The sequence below is a fragment of the Harpia harpyja genome, chromosome 4, assembly GCF_026419915.1.
Source record: "Harpia harpyja isolate bHarHar1 chromosome 4, bHarHar1 primary haplotype, whole genome shotgun sequence".
In the NCBI taxonomy this organism is placed as follows: domain Eukaryota; kingdom Metazoa; phylum Chordata; class Aves; order Accipitriformes; family Accipitridae; genus Harpia; species Harpia harpyja.
In genome coordinates, this window is record NC_068943.1 from 50,140,408 (window position 1) to 50,166,729 (window position 26,322).

Genomic DNA, 26,322 nt, shown 5'->3' on the forward strand with positions numbered 1-26,322 from the left:
TCACCTTTATACTGTGGAAGCCATCTGTGGGAAACTATTAATAATTATACCATTTACCTTTCCTCCTTGGAAAACCAGTCTATGGGTGGGATACCTTTCTTCCCCTCTCCTTTCTCCTTCAGTCCAGTTACAATGGTGTTTGAGAATTTTGAAAAATTTGAATACTCTTGGGATGTTGGGACCAGCACGGTCCTAGCCCTACTGCTAGGAATTAGCATGCTTCTGAATGTGGTCCAGCTCTCGTTTAAGGTTAAACAACTATTTAAGAAAATCACCCAGAGATCTGCCCCAAGGCTGGATAATTATGAGTGGCAGGGTGTGTGGGGTAGTATGGGCAAGTACCTAGAAAAGTGGGCACCTCCAATGTTTTGGAAATTCACCCCTGAACAAGTGCAGAATCCAGAAGAACTAGTAAAATATTTGGAAAAGGTATGCTGTCACCCCGGCAGCTCCAGAGAGATACAAATTACTGCAACGTGCTGGGGCCTGGCCCATGCCTATCGAGCCCTGTTCGACACCACTCAGTACCCTCAAGGGGAAGAGAAGGTCTCTGGACCTAACAACAAAACGATGAGCACTGCGGTCACTCAAACCTCGGCAACGGGCACTGCGGCCCCTCCAGCCCCGGCGACGAGCACTGTGGCTACCCAAACCTCAGCGACAGGCACTGCAGCCCCTCCAGCCTCGGCCATGAGCACGGCAGCTACCCAAACCTTGGCAACAGACACTGCGGTTATCCAAGACCCAGCGAGCGGTACTGCAACTGAACCAGGGGACCAACCTGCATCAGTATCAGTTGCCCCCGTACAGAAAAAGAAATATACAAAAAAATCAGTTCGCTTAGCGAAGGATGAAGGCGAACCAGGGTCATCACGGGAACAGGAGGAAGAGGCAGAACCAGAGGTAATAACCCGGTCCCTATCCTTGAGTGAGCTGCGGGATATGCGAAAAGATTTTGGCCGCCGAATAGGTGAGCATATTATCACCTGGCTCCTCCGATGCTGGGACAATGGGGCTAATAGCTTGGAATTAGAAGGTAGGGAAGCCAAGCAGCTGGGATCGCTTGCCAGGGAAGGTGGCATTGACAAGGCAATTGGAAGAGGGACACAAGCCATTAGCCTCTGGAGGCGACTCCTGTCAAGTGTGAAGGAAAGGTACCCCTTTAAGGAAGATGTTATATGTCAATCAAGCAAGTGGACAACCATGGAAAAAGGTATCCAATATCTGAGGGAATTAGCTGTGCTAGAGACAATTCATCATGATCCGGACAACCCACAATTACCCAAAGATCCAGACGAAGTCCAATGCACACGACCCATGTGGCGGAAGTTTGTACGGAGCGCACCATCGTCCTATGCCAACTCACTGGCAATAATGACCTGGAAAGACGAAGAGGCACCGACAGTGGATGAAGTGGCTCGCCAACTCCGTCAATACGAAGAAAATCTCTCCTCCTCCCTACAAGCCTGCATTTCGGCTGTGGAGAAGCTGTCCGAGGATTTCCAGCAATTCAAAGAGGAGATGTCCTGTTGCCCACCTGTAAGGACCAATGTCTCAGCTATTAGGAGTGAGCGCTCCTCTGCCCAAGAGAGAGAATATAGAAGGTACACACCGCGAGGTGCCCTGTGGTTTTACTTATGTGATCATGGAGAGGACATGAGGAAATGGGATGGAAAACCTACCTCGGTCCTAAATGCACGGGTACGTGAGCTGCGAGGAAAAAACACCACAAAAGGGGATTCTACCAGGAAAAATGCCGCTCCGGTTTCCAAACAGAGTAGAAGGGCTGATCTTATTTCTGATCCTCTTGAAGGGACTTCTGAGCCAATTTTACGAGAAGTGAATACTGGATACTCTGACCAGAATTAGGGGGGCCCTGCCTCCAGCCAGGTGGAGGAAAGGGATAACCGGGTCTATTGGACTGTGTGGATTCGATGGCCTGGCACGTTAGACCCACAGGAGTATAAGGCTCTAGTAGACACCGGCACACAGTGTACTTTAATGCCATCAAGTTATGAAGGGGCAGAACCCATTTCTATTTCTGGTGTGACAGGGGGATCCCAAGACTTAACTGTATTGGAAGCTGAAGTAAGTCTAACTGGGAATGAATGGCAGAAACACCCCATTGTGACTGGTCCAGAGGCTCCGTGCATCCTTGGCATAGACTATCTCAGGAGAGGGTATTTTAAGGACCCAAAGGGGTATCGATGGGCTTTTGGTATAGCTGCCTTGGAGACGGAGGGCATGGAACAGCTGTCTACCCTGCCTGGTCTCTCTCAAAACCCTTCGATTGTGGGGTTGCTGAGGGTTGAAGAACAACAAGTACCAATTGCTACCACGACGGTGCACCGGCGGCAATATCGCACCAACCGAGACTCTCTGATTCCCATCCACAAGTTGATTCACCAGCTGGAGAGCCAAGGAGTGATCAGCAAAACTCGCTCACCTTTTAATAGTCCCATATGGCCCGTGCGAAAGTCTAATGGGGAGTGGAGACTAACAGTTGACTATCGCGGCCTGAATGAAGTTACGCCACCGCTGAGTGCTGCCGTTCCAGATATGCTAGAACTTCAATACGAACTAGAGTCAAAGGCAGCCAAGTGGTATGCTACAATTGACATTGCTAATGCGTTTTTCTCAATCCCTCTGGCAGCAGAGTGTCGTCCACAATTTGCCTTTACTTGGAGGGGTGTCCAGTACACTTGGAATCGATTGCCCCAGGGGTGGAAACACAGCCCCACTATTTGCCATGGACTAATCCAGACTGCACTGGAAAAAGGTGAAGCTCCAGAACACCTGCAATACATTGATGACATCATCGTATGGGGCAACACGGCAGAAGAAGTCTTTGAGAAAGGGAAGAAAATAATCCAAATCCTTCTGAAAGCCGGTTTTGCCATAAAAGAAAGTAAGGTCAAGGGACCTGCACGGGAGATCCAGTTTTTAGGAATAAAATGGCAAGATGGGCGTCGTCAGATCCCAATGGATGTGATTAACAAAATAGCAGCTATGTCTTCACCAACTAATAAAAAGGAAACACAGGCCTTCTTAGGTGTCGTGGGCTTTTGGAGAATGCATATTCCAAATTACAGTCTGATTGTAAGCCCTCTCTATCAAGTGACCCGAAAGAAGAATGATTTTCAATGGGGCCCTGAGCAACAACAAGCCTTTGAACAAATTAAGAGGGAGATTGTTCACGCAGTAGCCCTTGGACCAGTCTGGACAGGACAAGATGTTAAAAATGTGCTCTATACTGCAGCTGGGGAGAATGGCCCTACCTGGAGCCTCTGGCAGAAAGCACCTGGGGAGACCCGAGGCCGACCCCTGGGGTTTTGGAGTCGAGGATATCGGGGATCCGAAGCTCGCTATACTCCAACTGAAAAAGAGATATTGGCAGCATATGAAGGAGTTCAAGCTGCCTCAGAAGTTGTTGGTACTGAAACACAGCTCCTCTTAGCACCCCGACTGCCAGTGCTGGGCTGGATGTTCAAAGGGAGGGTCTCCTCTACACATCACGCGACTGATGCCACGTGGAGTAAGTGGATTGCACTGATCACACAACGGGCTCGCATAGGAAACCCCAGTCGCCCAGGAATTTTGGAAGTGATCACGGACTGGCCAGAAGGCAAAGATTTTGGAATGTCACCAGAGGAGGAGGTGGCACGTGCTGAAGAGGCCCCGCTGTATAATAAACTGCCAGAAAATGAGAGGCAATATGCCCTGTTCACTGACGGATCCTGTCGCATCGTGGGAAAGCATCGGAGGTGGAAAGCTGCCGTATGGAGTCCTACACGACAAGTTGCAGAAACTGCTGAAGGAGAAGGTGAATCGAGTCAGTTTGCAGAGGTGAAAGCCATCCAGCTAGCATTAGATATTGCTGAAAGAGAAAAGTGGCCAGTGCTCTATCTCTATACTGACTCATGGATGGTGGCAAATGCCCTGTGGGGGTGGCTACAGCAATGGAAGCAGAGCAACTGGCAGCGCAGAGGTAAACCCATCTGGGCTGCCGTACTGTGGCAAGATATTGCATCCCGGCTAGAGAATCTGGTTGTAAAAGTACGTCACGTAGATGCTCACATACCCAAGAGTCGGGCCACTGAAGAACATCAAAACAACCAACAGGTGGATCAGGCTGCCAAGATTGAAGTGGCTCAGGTGGACCTGGACTGGCAACATAAGGGTGAGCTATTTATGGCTCGGTGGGCCCATGATGCTTCAGGCCATCAGGGAAGAGATGCAACATATAGATGGGCTCGTGACCGAGGGGTGGACTTGACCATGGACACTATTGCACAGGTTATCCATGAATGTGAAGCATGTGTTGCAATTAAGCAAGCCAAGCGGTTAAAGCCCCTGTGGTATGGAGGGCGATGGCTGAAATATAAATATGGAGAAGCCTGGCAGATTGACTATATCACACTCCCACAAACTCGCCAAGGCAAGCGCTATGTGCTCACGATGGTGGAAGCAACCACTGGGTGGCTGGAAACATATTCTGTGCCCCATGCCACCGCCCGGAACACTATCCTGGGCCTAGAAAAGCAAGTCTTGTGGCGACATGGCACCCCAGAACGAATTGAGTCAGACAACGGGACTCATTTCCGAAACAACCTCATAGACACCTGGGCCAAAGAGCATGGCATTGAGTGGGTGTATCATATCCCCTATCATGCACCAGCCTCTGGGAAAATTGAGCGATACAATGGACTGTTAAAGACTACATTGAGAGCAATGGGGGGTGGAACTTTCAAACATTGGGATACACATTTAGCAAAAGCCACCTGGTTAGTCAACACCAGAGGATCTGCCAATCGGGGTGGCCCTGCCCAGTCAGAATTTTTACATACTGTAGAAGGGGATAAAGTCCCTGTAGTGCACATAAGAAATATGTTAGGGAAGACAGTCTGGGTTACTCCTGCCTCAGGCAAAGGTAAACCCATTCGTGGGATTGCTTTTGCTCAAGGGCCTGGGTGCACTTGGTGGGTGATGCGAAAAGATGGGGAAGTCCGATGTGTGCCTCAAGGGGATTTGATTTTAGGTGAGAACAGCCAGAATTAAACTGTATATTAGTTGCTATATAACCCTGCTACTGTATGTTATCCTTACTATAATTATGTGCTATATCCATAGTACTATAGTAAGAATCACTTAGATCAAGCAAGAAAAGAACTGTGATAAAACTGAGCAAAGCGCAGTAGTGATGGAACCAGAACTGACTCCAGCATGCAACAATCCAATGGTACACACCATCCTCCTGCTGCGCCAAATGTCACCTGCTTGTCACACTGCACTGAAGCCCAATTCTGCTCTACCGACTGAGAGGACTTTGCACCATCCCTCCTGCCCAGAAAAGACTGGTATGACAGATGGAGCCCAGAGTCGGAAACTAAATGAACTCAATGAACATTTTATGAACATGACCCATGAACTAAAGGAATGATATCTCTGTGTGTGTATACATATATATATATCATTGCTCATATGTCTTAAAGGAATGGAAAGGTGATGATTGATCAGGATGTAACTAAAGGTATGGGAACTGTGCATGACGTCAATGGTATAGAATAAGGGGTGGATACTGTCCTGGTTTCAGCTGGGATAGAGTTAACTGTCTTCCTAGTAGCTGGTACAGTGCTATGTTTTGAGTTCAGTATGTGAAGAATGTTGGTAACACTGATGTTTTCAGTTGTTGCTCAGTAGTGTTTAGACTAATGTCAAGGATTTTTCAGCTTCTCATGCCCAGCCAGTGAGAAAGCTGGAGGGGCACAAGAAGTTGGCACAGGACACAGCCAGGGCACCTGACCCAAACTGGCCAACGGTGTATTCCATACCATGTGACGTCCCATCCAGTTTAGGAACGGGGAAGTGGGGGGGGGGCAGGGATTCACCGCTCGGGGACTGGCTGGGTGTCGGTCGGCGGGTGGTGAGCAATTGCACTGTGCATCATTTGTACATTCCAATCCTTTCATTATTGCTGTTGTCATTTTATTAGTGTTATCATTATCATTATTAGTTTCTTCTTTTCTGTTCTATTAAACCGTTCTTATCTCAACCCACGGGTTTTGCTTCTTTTCCCGATTTTCTCCCCCATCCCACTGAGTGGGGGGGAGTGAGTGAGCGGCTGCGTGGTGTTTAGTTGCTGGCTGGGGTTAAACCACGACGTGGTAAAATTTACATAAATTTTTAGGAACAACCACTCTTTTTCATATGCATACTCAGCTGCCAGATTTTCAAACAAGGTAAAGCTTGAAGGAACCTCTACTGAGCAGAGGTACAAAAAGAAGTGATTCTTCATTACTATGTGTAGTTAAACTGTGGAACTCCTTGCCTCAGGTATTATGGATGCTGCAGCCTATGTGGGTTTGAGGGGATACAGGGCATGTTCATGAAATAAATTTGTTAGGGGTACTAAATGCATGGGAACGTATGTCTTGGGGAGTTCATGAGCCACAAATTGTTGGAGCCTGGAAGAGCATTTGGGAAAGTACCACTGTGTTTACCTTGTTCTTGCACCTTGTTTTAGTTACTGCCAGGTGAATTAGATAGATCTTTGGTCTGACACCATTACGATAATTTTTATTTTAGGGAATGCCTGCCTCAGATAATTTTTTGTATGTATAGAGATTCCTAGGAAATACCAGTCTGGATTTTATTGCCTTCAAAGGCAGTGAGAGCAGAGGGGGAGATTCAACATTTCAGTATTTAATTAGTGTCTTATCAAATGCTTCCTCCTTCTTCCCTCTTCATTTTTCTTCCAGGTCATACCTGTCATAAATGAACATGGTGCTCTGTGGTTAATGAACCTGGTGGAGCATCGCATTTGCACACTCTCCTCTGGCAGAGGCTGAATCAGGGAGTGGGAGCAAGTAATGGAAAGGTAGCTTTCCCTCTGAAATGACGAAGATTTCCCAGGGCAAGAATTACTGAATACTCTCTTGGCAGTGAGAAGAAAGTAAGTAAGGAGAAATACAGTTAATGCCATTTTTTTGTGGCTGTCACTGCAGACTGATTAGACAGTAGTTGAACTGGGATAGAAGTGTGAAAGGGGAGAAAAAAAAATTGTGGAAGAAGAGTAAATGGTCCCTTTTTGCCTCCTTAGCTTTTTCCAGCGGCTTCAGTGAGGGAGCTCAGAAGTTGGCCATAAGCATTCAGCAGGGAGGGGGGAGGCAAAGACCTTACAAAGCATGAGGAACCCATAGCTGCCTGCTGGTGGGGATGCAGAGCAAGACCTTCTTAAGCCCTCTGCCCTGTGTTCACTGTGAAATGTCATGTTGAAATGATGTTTCCAACTATGTATCTTTCTGTTTGATTATGTTTGTTCCTGTCTTTCTGCAAATCCTCTCTGGAGAATGCATAGACATTATTGGGGTTCTGAGAAGCTCAGTGGTTTGTTTTCACTGAAAAGCTGTTCCCCTCCCTCCGTGAATCAGCTGAGTTCCCATGGGGGGAGGCTTCCTTCCTCACCCACTTAGTTTAGTTGATATCTATAGGCTGCAGATCCTCTTAGCCTGATGCTGTGTGCTGCAACAGCAGCAGCCGTGGCTTTTCTCTGCTGCACCAAGTGTTGCCTCTTGACACTGCCTTCCCTGAGGGATCATTAGCAGGGTGGAGGCTATTTTCTTTCCTAGAAACAGGAAGAGAAGAAGAGGATGAGAGGTGGGAGGCCTAAACAATCTAGAATTAGATTACAGTGTGAGCTCAATGACATCAGCTCCCTTCGGTCTTCCCACCCATTTGCTCTCTCACAGCATTTCTGTTTAGGCTGATTGGGATCTGAAGATACCTATAATGCCATGCTAATTCCTTGGTGGTTAATTGGGTCCAAAGCAAAGGCCCAGGTCTGCCAGTCCCACTCTCCAGTACTGGGAATTCTAGAGTATAGATAACTGCATGTTGCACTGCACAGGTAACTTGATATATCTAACAGGCCAAAAAACACTAGGTTTCAGAGCACTTCAGAACTACTGTCAAAGGATATAGTCACCTTGAAGTCTAGTAAATTAAAATAAAACCTAAAAGGAGTAATACGTTTTGCAGCTTTTGTTGCAAGAGCTCTCTCTTCCCCTCTCTTCCCCTCTCTTCCCCTCTCTTCCCCTCTCTTTCCCTCTCTTCCCCTCTCTTCCCCTCTCTTCCCCTCTCTTCCCCTCTCTTCCCCTCTCTTCCCCTCTCTTCCCCTCTCTTCCTCTCTCCCCCTCATTCCCCTCTTTGTGGCTATACAGCCACAAAGTTGTTAACGTTCATGGAGTGGCTCCTATAGAACTAAGAAAACTAGCTGTGTGCTTTATGGCTGTAATAACTTCTGAGAAGGATGTACTCTTACTGGTTAGGGTTGGCATGGCCTCTGTCTAAATGAGAGTCTTGGGCTTTGAGAAGAGAGGGCTGTAACTGCATGCCATGAGATAAGAGCGCGAGTGGCACCAGGCAGTGCTAATTGCAGAGAGCTCAATTCTTTTTAACTTCTCAAATAAATCTGTGCTCTTTGGTGTATGGACATGGAGGAAGCTGGCTCAAATTGCCACAGCACCTAGACCAGTATGTGTCATGTAATTCTGCATATGTGTGTGGTGTAGGATCGCTTCTGCTCCCTTGTCCACACATTGCCAGCTGCCCAGGTTAGTATATCTCCTGCAGAAATAGGTACGAGCTTGTGGAATTGGTGGGCGTAATGAATGGGACCCATTTTTCTTCTCTCCCTCTCCCTCTCCCTCTCCCTCTCCCTCTCCCTCTCCCTCTCCCTCTCCCCTCCTTAATACATATATAATCTATTAATTATTACTATTCATTATTTCATCCTTTTATTGCTAGCTCCTTTCTTCAGCAGTTATTCCTCACATTTTGTGTATGCTTGGCCTGTGGAACTATGCCATTCACTCATGCATCATGTGCTGGATACATTTTTGGCATTAGAAAAGGTCAAAATAAAGTAACAAAAATGTTTGGTGTATTTCCCTTTGGTACAAGTGTTTTAAAAAAGATAGCCAATAGGAAAAAAATAAGTGAAAGGCCAGTGTTTCTAAGTCTTCCTAGGCTTGATATATTTTCCCAGGAAGGGAAAAAAAAAAGGCCTAAGAAACTACTTTGGTTTCCTTCAGACTGTTCCCTCAGAACCTTAGTGCCAGCTGGAGACAGCATGGATCTCCATGTGCAGGAATTTGCGATCTGCATGAAGGGAGGAGGTTGTAGGTCACGGTTTAATCTGATCACAGATACAAACCAACGCAGGTGGTGTTGATTACCCAGAGGGGCTGGAATAAGTTCTGTGTCACTGCATAAACTGCAGTGTTGTGAACTGGCACTTACCTTTCTGACCTTGCAGACAACATCTGCTTACTCAGGCTTCTTGTCTTACTCCTAAAATTACTTCTGCCACAAGCCATGTTTCCTGCCTTTTAGAAGGTGCTCCATGTCTCTGCATGTATGGCGGCGCCTTTAGAGTGCTTTTGTGCCAAGCAAATTTCTCTCTCAGTGGAATGGTTCACTCTGAGGATTTAACCTGTGGACCTCTGCCAGCACTTCTCGTCTCCAAATACATGGATTCTGGATTGAGGATTTGAACATAGATTTTGCTTCCTACCAATGTAACTTAATGAAACACACCTTTGATTAAAAATATGGCTACAATTTGTGGGATGGAAATGAGTTGCAGATAGCTGTTCTTAGTCAAAGTTTGTGGTCAGACTAATCTCTGTGTAGAAGAAATGGGTAAAACTCATGAGGAGACAGCCAGGAGGTTGTATTTAAAGTTTTTGAGCTTCAGGTCTGAATAAGAATAATGAATAAAACAATGTCAGTTGACTCTTTTAAATCATAATTAAGTTCTTAGGCATCCACTTTACCCTCAGAGAACTGTGGAGGTGATGTTCTTTCTGTCAGAGTGCAGATAAGATTTGCCAGGTTATCCTTCTGAGCAATTAATACAAGTAAGTTCACTGATAGTTTTGATATCCTGCTGTACGTCTTCCTGCTTCATTTTATCCAGATTTCTGCTGTAGATTGGTGATCACAAACTCATGGGATGAGATATGCTCAGAATACAGATATGAGACCTCCAACATATCCATGGATGTACTGGAGGGTCCAGATGCTTTGCTCTGAGCCAGTGCTCAGCTGAGAAATTGTGGTATTAATAGAAATTGTGTTGGTGAGGGCTGTGTTCTTCAGGTGAGGTCTAAATCGAGGCTCAGATTACTTCTGGAGATGAAAGAACCCAAAGAGCCGCAAAGATCTGTCAAATTAATATTTTATAAGTGGCCTTCTACTTACCCCAATGTCATATGTTATTAAAGTTGGATGTGCTTCATTCAGTTCCTGAGTGAATTGTTGTCTATTAACGTTATATGCTGTCCTTTGCTGTGTTCCAGTTCAATGTGGCTTCTGTTTCATCAGCGAAGAAAAGATTCCTCTCTGTCTACTTTTTCACTTGGTCTCATAGGTACGTACATGTAAATCAGTATGCATATTTTTGTGCATGTGTTATAATAATACAAACCAGATTGTAAATAATTTTGCAGTACTTTGAAATAAGGTAGCATATAAGTGACTATTGTCATTATCACTATCTTTATATTTTAGGTATGCCTTGTAAATCTTTTATGAAGAGAAATACATTGTTGAGGTAACCACCTCAGGCAAGAATAGTCCTCTTTTCCTTCAATTTTTTCTCCCAATCCGGTTCTAATTGCACTGCCTTAATCTAGGAGGGAGTGAGGTGTCCCACTGAACAGCACTAACGCCTTTAGATTTCCCTCTAAAGGTAATACTGTATTTTTGTGAGAGAGCTGTCAAGTTTTTGGTAGGTGGACATTTAGCATATATGTCATCATTACAATATTGCAGATATTCATCTTAGAAACTCATAGATGCTTGTTTAGATGCTGAAGGCAATGCATTAGGAACTGATGGTGCCTGATTATTATCCAATCAGTTCCTGATGCAGTATCTGCGACATCAAAAACTCTGCAGTGGTTTTGGTTACGTCCTAATTTTTTCAGCTGCAGTGTCCCCATTTAATGTCTTTTTTTAAAAAATTTTAAACTTCAGATGTTGAGGCTTAACAAGGCCAGTGTACTAGGAGGAAAAGAAAATTGCTCAATTGCACGACTCAGTTTTTTAGGAAATTATACCTTTCTTTTATCTAAGAATTACTAAGAATAAATATTACCAAGAATCACTCTAGGTAGCACTGCTAGAGAGCATTATACATATTATACAAATTTTACTTTATTCAAAACTGTTGTTTGTTGGTTGAATAGTTTAACACAAGTTAGCAAGTGTGTTTTGCTTCTCAAAAATGCAGGAAATGATGTAGGCCTGCAGCAGGGCAAGTCTGCAAATTCAGTAAGTGTTTGAGTTGTGAGATTCATGAGAAACTATAATTTTATGCCAGCACGTATGGGCTTTCTGTATGCAGCATTTTGGCAATGAGAACTACAGACCTAATGTTACTATCCTATTTCTTACACATTTTCTGAATCTAGAAAAAACACTACATTTGAAAGGAATAATCTGGTTTCAGACCTGAGTCTTGATAGCTAGCCTCTATATTTCCACTGGATGAGTATGTGCCAGGTATGTCTGTCCATTTGCTGTAGATCTTACTGTAGTGAGAGCAAGTAACACACCCAACATAAGCAGAACATGGTCATCACAGCCCTCAGACATCAGGATTTCTGTTTTCACCCACTTCTGTTTGAAAGAATGCAGTCAATGATTTTGGAGATAGTTGGGTTTTGTATTTCTGGTACAGGCCTAAAAAGAAATACTCTGGAATGCGTCTGACTCTAACTAATTTAATTAAGTCACTTTCCTCCACAGAGGTGCCCTGTCTATGTCTAACCAGCAGACTGAGGTTCCGTGCCCATTCATATTGCTGTGGTGAGCTGGAGGAGGGAAAGCTGTACATGTCCTGGGCAGAGCACTGTGTCAACTGTTACACACTGATGTGAAGATTCAGGTTAGAGCTTCCTGTAGTGTGCCACAACAGAGGCTGATGCATCAACATTGTCCCTGTGTCTCTGATCTGCCAGCTGTTCCCACTCTGTCCAGTTTAGAGTGGGTCTCATGCTTAGTCACACCATAGATCAGTTCTAAGATGTAAGTAATTTTTTTTTTTTTAATTAAAACCAGTGTCTCCTGAGTTTCAAGGCTGAAAACTAGGCCTGATTGAAGATTATTCAAACATTTGACCAAAACCCATGTTTAGCCAGCAAATGTTTTGTTATATTTTTTTCTAATACCTCCAAATACATTATTTGTATGAATCAGCAAGATAAACCTGAAAGGAATCTTCGGATTATGGTCTGTTCTTGTCAACTGTTAAAGAGTGTCAGTCCATAGCTCTAGCTGCAGGTGTATGACTGGAGCACACACTGATCTTTAGAAATTCTACAACATTTTTTGCAAGCCTTATATAAGCTGGTAAGTCATTTTGTTACTACTTCCATGGCACAAATGCCATGCAGTCTACTAGGTCTGTCTGTTAAAATATTCTGCAATCTGTGTCCCACAGTGATCTAGATATTTTCATTAACTTGAACTTTAGGTGTGGAAGAAAAATGCTTGCAGTGAATAGGGGAATTTAAAGAACATTTTCCAGGGGAAAACAAACCATGTCAGGTAACATATGGTGACTAATGAGAGTGATAACTAAGTCCATACAAACATCATGAACAAACTACACATTTACATCACAGGTACTTTTGTTAGCAGTTACTGAGGTGGAAATAGCATTGCTTCACCAGGGCTATTTCAGATAGTGCACTTTTATCTCAGAATGTTTTTCTTCTAAAATTTTGCAGGACTAAAAAGAACTTGTGCCATACCTGTTTTTGCTGAGCACCAACTTCTGTACATCAGTGTGAGCCATCTTTTATCAGGTTCCTTTGATACTTAGCGTGACATGAAGTTTTTGGCAGACTACAGATGCTCCCTGGAGTCTCACACATAAATAAAACTTAGGGAGATATCTCTAAGGATTGGCCATCTGGAGCTTTCAGCCATAAAACTTTGGTGGAATGAATATAACTATTTTATGTGCACTGGCTATATAAAATATTCCTTTCTGCTGGGTATTCATAGGCTGAGTAAAGCCATCTAATGTTAATGGGAATCTTGCATTGATTTCTGCATCTTTGGATTGGGCTGTAAGTAACGAAGTTACAGGCACTGCACATGTAAATAATATTATAATTGTGGCTAAGGAGCTGGCATATTTGTTTGACAGCTTAGAAAAATGATACGTGAGTGGCATTTGGTAGCAAGGAGGGTCTCTGCTTTCCATAATACTGAATATATGCTTCAGCATAACAGGGTTTGTGTCTGATTGCTTGGTAGCTAGCTAACTCTAATGATCTTTGATATCCAGCCAGAGTCAGTGATGATAAAGTCATGACTATCATGAAACTGTGATGATTTCTTAAATTGATGGGGTTGAATTAGAGACAGAAGATATTGCTTTAATTTGCTTATATATAATGGTATCTCTAATTACATTTTAAAGGTAAGAAAGAACTAATTGAGAACTACATAAAGGTAGATTGTACATCTCATTTTCCAAACATTGCATTATTGCTTGGTACCGTAAATATGGACATAGATATGATAGCTGTGTTTCTTGAAATGGTAGGTAATCATTTGTTCCTCTTCAGCATTTGAACTTCAACTCTAAAAAAGTTACAAGAATCCTGACTGGTTTGAGTTGGGACATTACCAAGGTCATAAATGCGGGAAAAATTGATTGCAATTGTTTTGGGTAATGGAAAATTCAGTGTAGATGGTGGTTATGGTGGAACACTAATCTTTGAACTTGTGACAAGACAGGGATGAAGTGAAAAGTCTGAGCACACAGCTTTGTTTATCTTTAAAAAATCAGATGTGAAGGATTAAACACAGAAAAGCCATCGTCTGCCCTACAGTTTGGTGCTAGACCAATGTTTTCAGAAGGTATTTTTACAAGTAACATTTTCAGTGGGGTTGAAATGAGATGGGATTTCGGAAAAATTTGTTAACTCAGTTAACACAGAGATTGTTCTGCTGCTGCAGGATGCTACGACAGTGAAGCTGGGAAGGATAGGAGTTACCAAGGGAAGGTTTGGAGTTCGGTGTTGTTAATGGTTTGAATAAGCCACTAGGTTAACCTTGTGTGTATGGTGTGTTTGGGCTTTGTGTGCTGCAACAGTATCTCTTGGTTCTGTAATTTAGGTGCCAGGCAGGTCTACTAAGCCTTTAGAGCAAAGAAATTGCTGTGTTTAGCATAATCCCAGATACCACTGTGAGAGAGTTATTAACTGCTCACAGTTGCCAGCTGAGATTAAGCCAATTCACAGCCATCCAGGTTAGGCCTGCAAGTGGATTCATGTCAGCTAAGTTTCTTCCCTGAATGTCCTACACAGGAAAACATGGCATAATTCCACAGACAACACCTGGTACTGTGAAGATCTGTCATTAAAACATTTAGGGTCTCTGTGCATCTTCTCTGAGAGAAGTATTATTAAGCAACTCCATTTGTTGAACTGAGACCTAGTTTATTTGGTGATCTTTGGCATGCCCCAATCTGCATGTAAACTGATAAAGCAAGACTTGTTCTTTCTGGTTCAGCCTCTGCTTATTTGGCTTCTCTTGTATAATAGGGAATACAATAAAATATAAATTCAAGGGAACTCTCTAACTTCTGAACAAAAAACATCAAAAAATGATGTGCATGTTTCTTCAGCTCCTTACACTTACCTCCTTTTATGCTCCTGTAACTCTGCTGATCAGTGCTTTCAAACCAGGGTAGCACATCTGAGCAGAGAACTATAACCAAATCCTGCTTTTGTGTTTGGTCATTATAGAGCGCTGTCAGTAAATCTCATGTGTTTAGAAATAAAATGCCAGAACTGCACATGAGAACAGGCAAGAATCAAAGAAGTTGGATGTACTAGGGACATTTGATGAGAAGAAGAAAAGTAGATATTGAGAGATAGTTCTGAAAAAAAGCTGTAAGAAAGTTTTCTGAGGGATGAAGTAAAGTACAAACTTGTTTCCTAGAGCTGATTACCTGCAGAACATGATAAGCAAGATCATTCACTTTATGTTTTGTCATGATTTGCTGCAACAGCAGAATATTGTTGCAAGGAGAGCCAACTGCTTTTTTCCCTGCAGGCTCTATGGGTAATATTCTGCTCATAGTATCTTAAAGAAAACTAGCGTCACCCTACCCCCAGCACATCACTGGGGGCTGCATTGCACTTAGGAGGACTGTGGAGTGGGTCTAACAGCAGCAGTGCTGACGCCATGTCTGCACACCATGTCCGCTCCATGAGGTTCTCCAGGGCCACTCCTCTGCGGTGCGATGGAGAGGCAGGAAGCCTCTGGCTGATGGAGGGGCAGACTGCAGGGCTGCTGGCAATTCCTGGTGAAATCTTCACCCTGCACGAGCCCTCTGGCAAGCAACAGGTTGTGTGTTTGAATCAGATGTTTTTGCAAGGTTGGGCTGCTTTCCTTACCTTGCGTACTAAAACTGTGAGGCCCACAGAATACAGCCTGTACCATCAGTGATGTAAAGCTGTTGATTTTTCTCTGGGAGAAATCCTGTGCATAGTGCAGCCTTGGAGCATACTGGCAGGGAGCGACTCAGAAAATCCTCAGAAAAACCAGCCTTCTACTGGAACAAACCAGAGGCAGTCTTGGCAGGTGGTCTGATTATATTTGCTCAGCCAGTTCAACAGTATTTGCTGGACAAAAGAAGGCATCAGGTGATACAGAAAGTCCCAAACAAAGCTCCAGATGAATACAGACATGACCAGACTTTCTCATCTGTTGCATATCTGTGAAAGTGGAAGAAAACTTGTGGCTAAGGGAGAAGGCACAAGAGCCAGAAGGCATATCTCTTCTGTTAATTTTTGTATGGCAGGCTACTAAACACAACACTACTGAGAATTTGGATTTCTTTGTGTTTCTTTTGTGGTACTTAAACGGTTTTCCATTGGTGACAAAAGAGTTAAAACCATGTGGGGTAAATTCTTGCAACTCCTCTTCTTGCTCTGTCATTTTTGGCCTGCACCTTTTTCTTGCTACTATCCCTGTAATCAGTGCTAGCTATCATGCAAATACAATTTTGACATGGCACTGAAATCATAGTCAAATGACAGTGGATGGAGGATGTCTGTTAAGATTGCGATTTTTTACATTTGAACCATTTAGGCATCCAGATTTATTTTCTGTGGAAGGAATGGCTCCAAAGGAGCAGGAGGAGACCATTTCTAGATAGGAATTTAGGCAAGCATTACTACAATGTGGTGTAAATAGATATAGATTAATATTATGTACAGAAGGTACCCGCGTAGGTTAGCTGTCTTTCCAAGGGTAAGCATCCATTTTCTGTTTTCTGCCTCCTAGCTTCTCTGTGAGTGAGAAAGTGTTCCAAGTTTCTGAAAGATTTGGAGTACCTTTCACTTTTCTATGGTGCACAAAAAACTTATGGTAAAAGAATGTTAACCTCACTCTAACGCATGTAATCCTGTAATTTAAAATCTATCTCACACTGCAAAAGCACAGAGGGCACAGAGTGATCACACGCAGGCAACCTTAATTCTGGCACTTTCTAATTTTTCATTGCTTGACTCTTCAACCTCGATGATATTTTGACATAGCTTTTTCTTTTTTTTTTTTTTACGTGGATGTAATAAGATTATGAAATGATTGTAAGACTGATTAAAAGAGGGTTTAGAACTTCCAGCTCAAAGATCAAACAATCAAGCCTCAATATTTTTCATATTGTAATTTGCAGTGAAAATGTCTAATGAAAAGTTCAGACATAATGAAGGTTTTGCTTAGATTCAGAGTTGGATAAATAGTAGGTGGTGCTCCAGTTCTACATGTTGCTAAAAGTAAAGAATCAGACTTCTTTAAAAAAAGCAGTAAATAACAGATAGTCAGTATTTGAAACCTGGGCAGCTCTACAGGAAAAGAGATCTCTAGTCGTTGGTGGCAGTCATCACAATGTTGGCTTGGTGCAGTTGCAGAAGAGTTGTGTTACCAGTTTGCACTTTACCGTTACTGGTGGCAAGTGTTTAAGAATTTTCTTTCCTTTTTTGTAAAAAGGGATTTTTTAGTATGTGCTATTTAATTGCCCACTATTCCATTATCATGGGTTCAAACTAGTTCCCTAGCTGTAGTGCTGGTTGACAAATATTTGCTAGTAAATGGGTAGATGGAAATAGGTCATTAGAGTAGGGATGAAAGGCTTCTGGAGGAACCTCACAGAAGATAAGGCACAAACTTGTATTGATTTCACAGGGGCCCAGATTTTATCCAGAAAATAATAAGTACACACTATTGGCATTGGTGTAATTACTCCAGTTCTATGATAAGATCTTGAAACTTGCAGAAATATTTGCTTTTCTGTTTCATGCGTGATATTTTAGTTAATACAATGGCAGCATTCTGAAGATAGAGGTGTGAAAGCATAGGTAATTCTGGCAGTTTGACAAGATAAGAAGTATTTAGAATGATGTCAGCAGCTTAAAACATACAAGGTAAACTGAAAGAGCCTCTTAATCAGAACAGTAACAAAAAAATTCATATAAATATAATCATGGGATTAAAATTTTAGATTAGCCTAGAGTGATTGTAGCATCGATTTGAGTCAGTTCTTGGAATGCAGCTCTGATTTCTTTCTCAGGGCTGGATTTGCCAGCATAGCTTCTCTTTGATGCATTTCTTTATGTACCTAAATGGATGGGCAGATTGCATATTATTCATCAACAGCGTTTTTGGAAATGTGTGGCACCATATTGATACCTCTGCAGGGCTTGGGCTGACTGAATAATTGAAGATGGATTTAAAATATTAGAGCAGAATAGTCAGATAATTTTTTTAAAAATCGTACAAAGTAACTGATGTTTTTACTGCACAGCACATTTTATGGCGTATTAAAACAGTCTGTGAAGACACAGTAGACAAGAACAAGTTGGCTTTAATAAAAGTAAGGATAATTTATAAGGGTCTGATTGGGGAAAATGTGTTGGTTCCAACTGCGATTCTGCCTCCACTCCCAGAACTAATATTTAAGTCTTGCATTGAAACAGTTATGATATTGAAAGGAATGGGGCTTTGCCATTGTTTTGAGTTATTCTGGGATATCACTACAATTTTTTTTGCAGATGCTGACATGCCAATTGTACCTGCATGCACGATTATCAGCCATAATCATGGCAGTTGCACATGCTTGCCCTCATCATTTGTCAATTAACACTTGTTTGAGAAGAATAGATAAAACTCATACCTTTATTTCAGTCTTTATGTAAATTCCAATCTAGAATAAAGGTGGTAACTCTACTGGAAGAATAGTGGTTTGCTGGGAAGTGCTAGGAACTGGAAAGTCACATAGCAAGGCTGTTGTGCAGACTAAGTATATATCTCTTGTAAAGAGGGAGAACAGAGGAGATGTAAAATGAGGAAGTAATAAAAAAAGTGTGGGAATCACTTGGGAATTAAAAAACATCCAACTGATCCTTTTCAGTAAGGGGTGGAGCACAGCTGCTGGATTTTGTGGAGTTTTGCAATGAGAGCTCGAACCATGCCTTTTCCCTGCCTCAATGTCGTGCTCTTGCCTGTTATTCTACCTAAGTAGTATTTGCTTTATGTGCCCTGCTCCTGGAATAGCACCCCTGCACTTGAAAACGCCAACATCTTCTCCGCTGCTCCCTTCCCCTGGAGCTAGTAGCAAAGCAGCAAGATCAAAGGAAGAGGCAGTTTGGCCTCCCCTATGCCCACAGTAGCTGAGGTGAAACCTAAGTGACATCTTTACAGCCCAGGTAGATATTTGACTTCTCAGCAGGATTGCAAGTGGATATGATGGGTCTTCAAAGTGACAAGTGTTGTCTAAGAGTCCTCTAGTGTAGCATTAACTGAGAAGATCAGTGTCTTTATCTGACTTGCAACCCAGATAAAAATTGTGATTCTGCTTGCCTCTGTCTTCTTGCATTAACAGCTCAGCATCACCATTGATGTCCTTTCATGCCAAGTTGTCCTCGTATCCAGCTTTTATATAAGTTTTGTTCAGGTGGAGTGAATTTTTCAGAGGTCTATCTTCTGAAGTATATAGGCATGGATTCTGGTACACAGTCACTGGGAGGTGAACTGGTCCCATTCAGTTCAATGTTAACTCTGAAGCCCTGAGAGGATATGTTTGCAGTCAGCTTCTCATGAGCTTTATTTGCATCATCAGTATTGTCCTGTTGAAACTGCGCAACCTTGCTGTTGCTACACTGTGTAGTTCACAGTATCATCACCTTTCTGAGAATGGTGATGAAAATAAGGCCATGTGTAGGTATTGCATAAGATTATTTCTGTGCACACATCAGCTTTTAGAAATGCATTTCTGAGCAGGATCAACGCCTTGATGTTTCAAGAACGTTCAAGAGTTGCTGCCTTCCTGATTTGTCCAACTGTGAATCTGTTGAATGTCATTCAAGTAAGATGAGCTAAAACTTCCCAAATATCAGATAGTTCTAGGAACATTTTAAGTGAGGAAAAAAAAGTTACTTTTTTCCATTCGTGAAGGCCTGCATTGCTAGGTATTCTTTTATCTGAAAAAGAGGTGTTTCTTTCAAAGTGACTTATTCTTGCTGCCGCTGTGTCCAAAGCTTGATTTTAGAACATTCATCAACCAAACAGCTCTTCAAAGCATCACCATTTTAAAAAAGCTGAACTCATTCAGTGCTATGTGAACTAATCACCCATGAAAACCTAGTTGTGATTCAGGTTCAGTTAACAGTAGGTATAGCCTATTAATGGAATGTTAAGCCCTCATAGTTGAAATATAACCTATAATAACTATGGCCTTTAGTATACAGATGTTAACAGTAGTTTTCCAGTGTCCAGTCGGTTAATTTATGTAGTTTTTATGCTTTTTTTTTCCAATTTTTGGCTCATGAAATTTATTAAGAGAAAAGCTTACAGTCAGCTACATGCTATTTAGGCAATTTGGATTGAATTCAGCTCAACTCAGCAGAGGTGCAGAAGATGAAGAACTGTATACTTTATAATTATTGTGTACGAAGATGCCAGATTGTAGAATCTCTATAGGTAATTGTGAGATTGCTATAAAGACATCACATTTGCCTGCAGAGATTTCCCAGTCTGCGACTTTTATCCAGGTTGAAGAAGAGAGAGAAATATTTTCTTTCTACTAGTCCATGTAATGTTTTAAACTGAATTTCGAATAAGATGTTGAAGAATGTTCTGTTGTTGAAAGACCAGATGTAACTCTTTAGAAGTTTTCAAGAAGACTAGATAACCATACTGATAATAATTAAACTCTTGTTTGGTTCCGACACTCTACATTCACAGTCTGTGTGGATCCCTGTCTTCCAAAGTTTGTGTTTCGGATGCCTCACAGTCACCTGGGACTTGATCTGGCTGAAACTGAGAACACCACCTTTTCTCTAAATTTCTGTGAACGAGTACTTCTTGCCCCTGACTCTACTACTTTTTTTTTTGGTCTCTACTACAGCAACTATGATTTTCCCCTTTCCTTCTCAACATATATTCTGACTGTAATCAACCCTTTTTTCGTCTAGGTGTTGGTATTGGGAAAGAAAGGAGATAAAATTTTTAGAGTCTCCTCCAGTCATCATCACCTCTGACTGCTGCAGCCACATGGAGGTTCTTTGGTACTAACCTTCTCTCCCCTTCAGTTGATGTAATTCTTGCCTCATTTATGACTCTCCCACTTGTTATGTCTTGTTGTGCGTTTTTACATTTAGATTGGGCATTCTTTGAGGCACAGATTATGAATAGACTTGTACTGTGCGGGTGTTTAAAAAAATGAAAAAAAACACAAATAAATGAGAGGCGATTAATCGTGGAATGTATAGTTTCTAACACTTATGCTAATTCCAAACAGTAAGCACAAGAAATTAAAAAAAAAAAAAAAAAAAAACTACTTCAGCTTACTTTAATACTCTTTTTGTGGACAGCAAAGGAGGCTATAAAAACCTCAGATTAATTTACTCAGTTCTGATGTGGAGCTTTCATTTTACGAGATTTGTTTTTGCCAATGCTAAGTGATCCAAAGAATTTGAAGGACAAGGAACAGATCTTTGGTGTCTTTTGCTGTGAAAAATCTTTAATGTGCTTTAGAAGGAGACTAAAGACCACTGTTTATTTCCCTTTGTCTTTAGGAAGTGAAAGGATGTTTTGTACCAAATTCTTGAAAAATCCATGCAAAAAAGTCTCCATAAGATGTGACTCACAGTGACTGCTTTTACAGTATAAACAAACGAAAAACAGCTTGTGTCCTTGCTAAGCAGATTATCAAGAGAGGTTGAAAAGGTTCTTTCTAGAGAACAACTCGTTCTCGTATTTTTTTGTAATGCTATTAGAGCACTAGGAAAGTGGAAATGAACAGAGCGCGCCACATTTTCCCCTCATCATACCCTTCAGAATCAGGGAAACCAGCCTGTATTTTGTAGAAAGAAATTGAGGTTAAGGAACATCTCGGTTTCACTGTGACTTTTGTGTGTTTATTCTTTGCGTTCGGCTTATTACTTAGCTTGTCCTGTCTGTTCTGTCTCTGTATGTGTGCTGCCCCTCCTGACAACTGCTGGGGTGTCTTTGCACAATTAATGGAGGTGCATTGTACCTGCTCTGTGGTTCCTTTCAGCACAGCATCATCTCATGGCAACTTTTAATATAGCCAGTAATAATTTTTGTAGAGTGAGCAAATGAAGAAATACATGAGAGGGAAAAACTCTCCTAAATACCAGAATGAAACCTTGCTTCTGTTACCATTACGAAGAGCTCTGCACTGACTGCTGGGATCTAGGATTTGACTCTCCCTGTTTAAAACAAACAATTGGGCAAAACCCAACTGACAAAACCTGCAAAACACCCCTGTTAAATTATTCAGTCTATTCCACAAACTAATGAGTATAGTCAGCCAAATTCCATTTTAAAGGGAAACGAAAATTTGGACTGAAAACTCTGATGCTGTGTTTCAAGACAATGAAATTAATTATTGTGCATCTCTGAAAAAAGCTATAATGAGCTGGGAGACCAATCTGTTCCTGCATCCCTTTGTATCCCTTTGATGTAAGAAAAAAAAATTGGCTTTGCATGCTGATTCACTTGTAAGCACAAAGAATAACTTCATCCTCGGGCTCTGAAACTTTCTGATGTTATAGTTAATTAATAACGTTAGTATTTGCCACCTAGTGACTTGAGAGTGTTGCATTAGAAAAATCATCATCCTAAAAATGCGAAAGACAATAGATTTGTAGGCATTTTATGACAAGTCACTATTGATGGGTTGGTTTTAGTGTCTTTGCTATTATTATATTTTGGTGTATGTTGTAAAATGCCTGTTCTTCTGTCATTTTACTCAGATGTACCTCTGGTGGCAAGGAAAAGAGAAGCTTCCGTAGGGCTTAGCTGGTGCACTGACTGTTATTTCCCTATGATCTACAACAATGGTTATTTGGTAACAGCTGGGCCATGTCTTCTTTAGACAAAGCCACTGTGGGGCTGAAACCTCCCATTGCTGAAGCATAACTGTTTCCCTGGTAACGGTTAACTAGCACGTGTTTTATTGTTTCAAACTGCTTTCCTAGGGTATTTGCAGGTGGTAGAAGATGCTTTCTTGAAGAGGGGTCATAACCTCATGAACTTTCAGATGTCACAACAAATTGGGGGACAAAAACATTTTTTTTTTCTTTCAAATGGATTAAGTAAATCTTATTATATAGCCTTTATGAGACAGATGTAACTCACAGTTTGATTTTTAGCATTATATCCAGATGCTGATACAAGCATTTCTGCTGTCAAAATTTTGTTTTTGGAATGTGAATTAAGACCATATTCCAATAAGAAGATTTTAAATAAACACAGTGAGAACATGCAGATGTTAAGATTACTGTGACTTTCTTTTGTCTTGGGTTTATTTTAGCTGTGATTTGTTTGCCTGTATGTATTTCCTTTGAATTTGGTATTTCAGTGATTTATCTTAAAAATGCACTTGGATCTACCAGAATTCTTAGGTTGGTCTGAGAGATCTCAGGATAAATGCAAAATTATCTGTGAACATGTAAAGGATGGTGACAATGAAAAAATAGCTTGCTTGGTATTTTAAGTTGGAAAGTATAGAAGTACACTTACGATGCATACATACATGCAGAGTATGTGTTTGTATGCGTATCAGTAAGTAGGGAAGCAGAATTTTGTAAATAGGAATTACATCCTCATTTTTTCCTATACCAAAATTAAAAGTGCCTTTAAAATGTACTTATTGCATGCATAAAAAAAATGTTCTGTGGTACACAGGAATGTTTCATGTTACAGAGTTGTTTGTTAGGAGGAGACAGTCCCAGGACAAAAGAATGACAAGTAATGTGACATAGCATAAAAATGTGGTTAGATTTTAATAAATTCAGCAAAATCCATTCATAATCTAGTGGGATGAAGAGAGAGCTCCCTCTCCTGTCTGTCTGATAAAATTTATAGAACCTATTTGCATGTTTACTTTGATTAAGGTATAAATAAAAATAGTGTTTAAATGACATGCTGTGAAGCTTGTAATAAAAGGCTTGCATTCATCTCTTCAAAAAGAGTGAGTGGTGCTTAAATCTGACTCTGTTCTTTTTTTGAGACATTCTGAAATTATTGTTGTGTTGGCAGTGTGAAGTCTGTTTTGAAAAAGGTACTGCATCAGAGCAGCCGACCTGTTTTGTACAGTGTGCTATAAACTGGGCACAAAACAAAGCTTCCCAAGCTTGCACAAGAAACTGTCCTGATTTTAATGAAATTAACTCTCAACCCAGTGGCCAGGTTCAAGCCCTCAGGATCACGGTTAATAATTAATTTTTTGTTTTATTTTTGGGTATCTGGAGAACAATGAAAGTATTCAGGGCCTTCATTCATGCAATTTATTCAATGTCACATTTTATAGATACAGTTTTCTCAAAGGTACAGAAGTGGTAGGTGTTCCTAGGCCAGCCCATCTGCTCCCTTTGTTAGAAAGCACATACCTAACTTGTAGCTTAGATACCCCTGGGCTGTGGGCCTTAGCTGTATCCCAGGCAGATGTGGAGGGAGTGAGGACAAAGTTTCTGCTGCTCACAGCTGAGCGACTCCCAAAGATTTACAACAGATACATAGCAGTGAAGAATTAGAAGCTACTGGTGACTGAATCATCTCATCAGAAGAAAGCAAATAAGTCATATTAACACCTGGCTGAAAACAGTATGTCATTTACTGAAATGCAAGTGTGAATATGACTGCATTTTCTAAGACTGATAGTTTGTGGCTCTTAATAAAACACTGATTTTTCAGTTTGTAATGGATTTTTTCAGAGAAATTTGGGCATTTGTGTATAGATAAAGTAGCCAGTGCGACTTGTTTTCTAGCTCTTGTTTTGTTTGTAGACTTAGTGCAGGCTCTCTCCTGTATCTGTCCATGAAAGTGTCTTTGCTTGTCTTTTCTCTGTTCCGCATCACATCTTTGCTACAAATACTAGTTTTTATATGGGTTGCTTAGTCTTTTTGATGGACACCTCATGACAGCAAGAATCACTTATCACTAACTCACGTATACATCCATGGGATTAAACTCAGGGGTCAATCTGGTAAGTAACCACAGGACTGGACAACGTGTCCCTGTCCTGAGCCCTAACTCTCTAGCAAAGTCCCTTGCTGGGACCTGCCTTGGAACAGGGGAAAGGGCAAGGAAATGGCTCTAGTCCAGGGCTCGTTGTGCCATGCAGAGCACAAAGCAATTCGACACAGCCTAAGGGATTTTCAGTCAGCTCCTGGAGGAGACTTTGTAGGGAGCTGCAAGGAGCTCAGTACCTGGCTGTATTGAGCCCAGGTGACAGAAGGAAAATTGCCTGTTCCCTGAGATGACTGTGTAGGTCCTTGGGTTTGTGCTGAATAAGGGGGTGGGAATCACAGCTTCTGCAAGAATACATCATATAAGCCCTGAAGTGATGGGTGAGAACACTGCTCGTTTTTTACATATGTTTCAGAAATACATTGCTTAATGACTGCCTTCACTCGGACTCATGGCTGAACTGCATGAAAACTAAATCAAACTGAATTTTTTGACAGGTATGTTTCCTGTCATGATCTCTACATAATATGTTAGCAGAGATTTGAATTGGGGAATGGAAACTGAGGCAAGATAAGGTAGGGAGAAAAGCGACAGGCTGTACACTCAGTCTATTCCCCCCTCCCTTTTTTCAGCGGGGGGGAGCCTCAAATAAATTAGCACTTAAATAAATCAGCCACATGTCAGGCCGGAATTTTTGCTTTACAGTGAAGATTGAAGAATGAAAGAATTATCCTCATTGTTCATTGCCTTACTCAAAGCAAGTTTTTAATACACAAACCAGGTAAAAACATTCTGAAATAAAGACTGCGTCATACAAAATGCTCTGAGCTATATTCTTCAGGAGCATCACATTGGTTATGGCTTTACCTTAAGATCAATGTGATATCAATTAATAAGTAATTATAATGAGAGAATTTTTGACCACACGCTTGTTCTGCTGCAGGTTATCTGGCAGCAGAATAACCAAAACTAATAATCTGTGTGTAGTCACACCATTCTGCATGCCTGTGAGACTGTTTCGCTGTAAACCAGGACTGATTCCTCACCCTTCCCCATTTCGTACTAAATGAGTTTTAAGTCTTTTAAAATACAGTTTTGATTCCAGACATAGCAATGAATCCACATTGAATTAATTATATTCTGTAAACTTCAAAACTCAGTTAAGTCGTTTCATTTTTCATAGTTCTGAATAAAAAGAAAACGAGGCAATGACAGAGGCTTGAGTGTTGGCAATAAAAAGGTTGTATTTTGCTGTATAATTACTATCTCATTAATTCTAACTGTAGAAGAGCAGCTGCTAACTGTTAGTACCAGTTTATGACTAAAACAATGTTCTAGTTTAACAAATGAATTGACATTATTTTCAGGAAGAAAGCATTAAGAATATTTACAGTGCTATAGCAATGATTAATAACAGTGCATGTCGCATATTCACAGCAACACTACGTTTACCAGCAAGCTCCCCCCACCTCCAAATTTAGAAGTCCAGACTTACCAGTAAACATGGGTACAAGCTGTTAACCTTTTATTTGTATTTCTCCAGACTTCAATATTGCTTTCAGGTCTGCTCACTAACATTTGTAGTCACTTTAGATACTTCTGTACTGGGATAGATGCTGACTGATGTGAGCTTGAAAATGACTTAAAAAGAAAAGCCTGGTAAATGCTGCTTTATGCTCAGACCTTTCTGCCTTTGCTCACAGTTACTTTGTTAAAGTGATCCTCAGACTGGGG

The 26,322-nt window shown here is 41.5% G+C and overlaps 1 long non-coding RNA gene across 1 annotated transcript in view; it reads left to right on the forward strand.

The window, feature by feature from the left end:
* The first annotated feature begins 6,784 nt into the window (after nt 1-6,784).
* Nucleotides 6,785-26,322, forward strand: part of LOC128140372 (uncharacterized) — a 59,838-nt gene continuing 40,300 nt past the window's right edge. The window contains exon 1 of the long non-coding RNA XR_008234706.1: nt 6,785-6,952. This is a non-coding gene — a long non-coding RNA (uncharacterized LOC128140372). The remainder of the gene's footprint in view (nt 6,953-26,322) is intronic.